The sequence below is a fragment of the Lolium rigidum genome, chromosome 7 (genome assembly GCF_022539505.1).
Source record: "Lolium rigidum isolate FL_2022 chromosome 7, APGP_CSIRO_Lrig_0.1, whole genome shotgun sequence".
NCBI lineage: Eukaryota > Viridiplantae > Streptophyta > Magnoliopsida > Poales > Poaceae > Lolium > Lolium rigidum.
In genome coordinates, this window is record NC_061514.1 from 207,389,529 (window position 1) to 207,394,300 (window position 4,772).

The 4,772-nt window shown below is 38.2% G+C and overlaps 1 long non-coding RNA gene across 3 annotated transcripts; it reads left to right on the plus strand.

Moving 5' to 3' along the window:
* Positions 1–1,200: 1,200 nt before the first annotated feature.
* LOC124675094 lies at positions 1,201–4,095 on the plus strand. 3 transcript variants are annotated; one of them, XR_006993160.1, is made up of 4 exons: positions 1,201–1,314; positions 1,681–2,313; positions 2,442–3,174; positions 3,795–4,095. It is a non-coding gene; the product is annotated as an uncharacterized LOC124675094 (long non-coding RNA). The 3 variants fall into 3 exon arrangements; XR_006993161.1 differs by lacking the exon at positions 3,795–4,095 and having other exon boundaries at positions 2,442–2,664; positions 2,847–3,730; XR_006993162.1 differs by lacking the exon at positions 3,795–4,095 and having other exon boundaries at positions 1,681–1,853; positions 2,021–2,313; positions 2,442–3,730.
* The last annotated feature ends 677 nt before the right edge of the window (positions 4,096–4,772 follow it).

Here is a 4,772-nt window from a genome sequence, read left to right on the forward strand (position 1 = left end):
CTAACCCTAGATCGACGGGGCTGCTGCCATCTCATCTCCTCTTCCCACAGGCGACGGGAGAAGCGGTGAAGACCTTGGCCTGCAGCTCTGTCGGCGACCAAGAATGGAAAAAGAAGGCCGCGTTGGGTGTGGATGGATTCGGCGATTGGATGGGCGAGGCCACATCACGGTATATTTTCTTATCCTCTTACCTCATCCTCTTCGACCACATCTTCATCCTCCATACCTCTCTTTGGTGTGCTCATATTTGTGGTATCTTCATCCCCTGACCAGAAATATGGTAATGTTCTGTTGCAGGCTAGATTTCCTTTTAATATTCTGCTTGATGAAATTATGAAATGATTTTTATTTTTAGCTCTATGTGATTGAGAAGTATACTGGGTTAGAATCAATTTAGTTTGTTAATGTATTGGTGGTAGAAAAACTAAGATGGATTCATGGATATATATTCTTGGACAAACGTTTCAGTATGTTATTAGCTTTCAGAAATTCAATTACTTCAGTAATAAGAGATTTTACTCTTAAAATGCAATACGAGATTTCCATGAAAGGACAATTTCTTGGGAGCGATGTTTTGGAACATGGGAGCATATGCTCCCTATATTTTGAAATGCATCTTACACATATTTTAAATTTCAAAAAAATTGAAACAAAAAATTTGCACGTACATCTTCATGTGCTACGCGCTCACAAAGTCGTTTCATAAAAAATGAACTTATCATGTGACGTCTGTAAAAAAGACAAAATTCAGTGCTGAAAATAATGCTTTTCACAGGATAAGTTTTCTCTTTTTTACATAGGCCACAAAAAATATTATTTTTTCGTGAAACTTGACTCGTACACATATATTATGGAGATGTACATGTAGAATTTTTTGTCAAAATTTTTCCACACTTCGAAATATGTTTTGTTGGTAGAGGGAGCATACGCACCCGGGAGCCGAATTGAATTTCCGCAATTTCTTATGGTTCACGCTAACATATTGTTTGCTACTTGGCATAGGTATGCTCTGATTATATAAAGTAATACCTTAAAGGTCCGATTCAAATAGAGGTTCCTGGTTTGGTTTTGCACTTTTCTTCATGTTAACAATTTTGTTGTTTTGCATCAGGTATTTCTTTCTATGGAAAACGCCAGTTTTAATGATGAGATCTGAGCTATTTGTTTGAATGGAATGTTTCTCTCATTCACCACCAGGCTGAAGGGTGTTTGTCAGAACTTAAAAGAAGCTTCATCATGTTTAAGTTGCCTTTCTAAATTGGCTTTCACATGTACGTACGGCAGCAGCATCATAGGAATTAGTCCTCAACCAAGGTATTTTACCTGTTCTCCTCTATCTATGTATAGTGGATTTTGTGGCCTAAGGTCATCCACGAATCCATTAGAGGGTATACGATTGATCACCAGTGAATATTATATATTACTCAAGAGAATGAAGCTTTAACATTCATCACCAACCTTTCTGATCCTCCAGAAATTGTATACTACTCCCTCCGTTCTTTTTTAATTGACTCAGATTTAGTACAACTATGTACTAAATTTGAGTCAATTAAAAGAGAACGGAGGGAGTACTCATGAAAGATTGATAATCAATGTATACTATGTACTAATGAGAAATTATGCCTACATTGATTTTCTAAATGTATGTATGCCACTGACTCTTGTCATTGTGTTTTCCAGGGATTTATGGATGATCACAATATATGCTCAGTTGTTTCAACAAGAATGGTGTCACGGTAACATTTCTCTTAGAGAAATACATATGCATGCTTATATTTGTGTTGGCCAACAACTAGGACATAGATGCAAAGTAGTTGAATGGAATGCACAAATTTCACATTCACTTCCAAGAGGTATCTTCCGTGCACATAAATTCTAATAAATTTACTGCAATAGCTTTGCTCTATCCCCTCACTTCATAGGGTATCATGTTTTTTCAGTCCTCGGCGCTTTTTTTTTGCAGGAATTTAGTAATTGTGGTTAACTATATTTGTTTGCTTATTGTACTATTGAAATGCAGGCTGATAGGTTTGTGATGTTACTGGTGGTTTGAAGCTTTTATAGAAGCATTTTTTGTGTCCTCGAGCTTAGGAGTAGGAGTTCAAGGAGCGGTGGTTGAATTTTGTGATCAGCTTGTGGTATTCACTCTTTCTGAAGCTTTTATAGAAGCATTTTGTGTCCTCGAGCTTAGGAGTAGGAGTTCAAGGAGCGGTGGTTGAATTTTGTGATCAGCTGTGCTATTGCACTCTTTCTGATCTGCTGCTGAAGAATGATCCTTGACTTCATTACATATTGTGGTGTCCTTTTTTGAAGGTAGGTTTGGAGGTGTGTAAACTTTATTTGTATATGCTATTGTCTTTGGAGTTCTGATTTCAGTAAATGCACCGAGTTTGGAGCTCAGAATTTTCTGAACATTCACATCTTTTATCATTTGTTTTCAGCTGATTCGGAGCTAAGGCCGATGACAGGAGCCAGCAACGGTGTGTGTTTGCTCATTTCCAATCTTTTTAATGTCATATGAACATCGGTGAGGATCATCTCGATTTCTTTGAGGCTAGGATGCCTTGACATGCATGCGCAATGACAGAAGCAACGCCACCAGCGGATGCCTTGACATGCATGTGCAATGACAGAAGCAACGCCACCAGCGGATGCCTTAGTAAGGTCAGGATCATCTCGATTTCTTTGTTGGTGACAGAAATGGTTTTGCCGAGTAGCTTAGAAGTCTTAATAATGATAATGGTTTTGCCGAGTAGTACACCTTTTTTGTAATATTTTTTGGTGCATTTACCATTGAAATATGCAGTCAGAAAATTATTCAGATATGTTTTTTATTGGATGTTCAGGTTTATAGAGGTTAAATGTGTTATGGTGTCGAACTTATGGTGCCTGACAGGTGTTCACTTTCCTTGTACGATTATTGCCACTATCTTGTCCCACAGATTTCATTATTTAGCATAGTCTTTAAAACATATTTTCAAGGGATAAATTTGCTGAGTTGCTCATTCCATTTTCTATTTTTGTGCTCCTAACTATTTAAATGTGTTTGTGAGTGGGTCTCAGTATGCAGTCTTGTTCTGGCCTGTTGCCATGTTAGCAAGAGGAACATGAGAAGTGGAGAAGAATCATGCGCCGTTGCATCGTCGCCTAAAAAGCCAGCTCCAAGCTTAGATGGTCGCCATATTCTAATCTCTCTTTCTCTCTTTCTTGTCTGTTTGTATAGATTTGTTTACATTGAGTAAATTCGAGTGAATTTATTTTCTACTTTGAGTGAATTTGCTTTCTATTTTTGGTACTTTGTTAGGTTGATAAAAGGGTAGTTTTTTCTTGTTAATTGTCACAAAAAATATATTCTCCGTGAAATAGAACATGAAATTTTATGCATATCCGTCCTTTAATTTACTTTGATTTATCAACGTCTGATTTTTTCACGTATGTTTCTCTTAACTTGCAGTGAATTGGACATTAGATCATACACATATTTAAAGTAAATTGGAAAGTACAAATAAAATGTTTAACTTGAACACATAGGTATGGAATTACCATTTGTTTATATCGGTCTTCCTAGCTAAATCATGGAACTCGCTTAACCATTCGCGGTAGCTTTCATGTGCGCATATAGCATCATCATTCCAAGATTCAAATGATTTTTTCAACACTTAACACTGATACTTTCTTTTTACCCATGAAGGTGTGGTACGATCAGATAACAAAGCATTTGCCCCCAGTTTTTACCCCTGTCTGGAACTCACAAACTAAACCTCTAATCTGTATTTTTATATTTGATTTGACAGGTCAACACTTCGCCGAAAATCTTCTAACAATCATGAGCTATTACATTTCTCCACTTCAAAGAAAAAGGCAAGTCTGAATCTGTTGAATCTGCAAATGGAGAGACTGATCCTCACACATAGAGGCGATGCTGCATTAGAGTTCATTAGATATATATGTGTCTTGTTGGCATATATCAGTTGAGTCATACTTAACAAACAACTACTTTTTCCGGGTGTATTTACTTCATACATTGATCTTTGATCTTTCGTTTGTAGCTACACCAACACTTGTTCAAGATAATTGCGGTTAAGCTCTAATTCATTTCCTGCTGAATACTCAGTCAATGTACACCTAACTTACTAACATTGCTATGTATGTTTCTATGACTAATGTCCTCAGAGGGTCCCGATTGGCATGCACCTGATCGGCGAGGAGGCGCCCCATGGGGCGCCCCAACCACTAGTATTAGATTCATCGCATATTCATGCTAGGGTTTCTCCATCTCCCCAAGAACTAAAGGAACTACTCACACAGTCACACATGGAAGCAATCAAGAACATCATCATAATGTTATGGAGGGAATGAAAGGAATGGGATGAATTCGAATACAAATCCACAATAGCAATCAAGATTACAACTATGGTTGGAGGTGAATGACGATTGTGTTGTAGCGGTTGATGATGAAGGGAATGTTGCCTTGTCCTCCGAGGATCCACGTATTAGCCCGGGTGTTGTCTTCTCCAAAGAGTTTTCTCTAGATCTAATCTGGGGTGGTGTTTTTCTGTTTTGCGGAGTTGTGTGTCTATGATCTTTGTGCCATCTGTGCGAGATAAACGTATTTGACGAGGTGGTGCTCCTGGCACATCGTACGGGCAGACGGTACGGGCGGGCTCCTCCCGTACCGATACCCGCTAAACTTACTGGAAGTTGTCCTCGCATCCTCTTTTCGCCCATGTGCATAATTAAGTGCTAAAATGATTTCTATCACGTCAAAATGC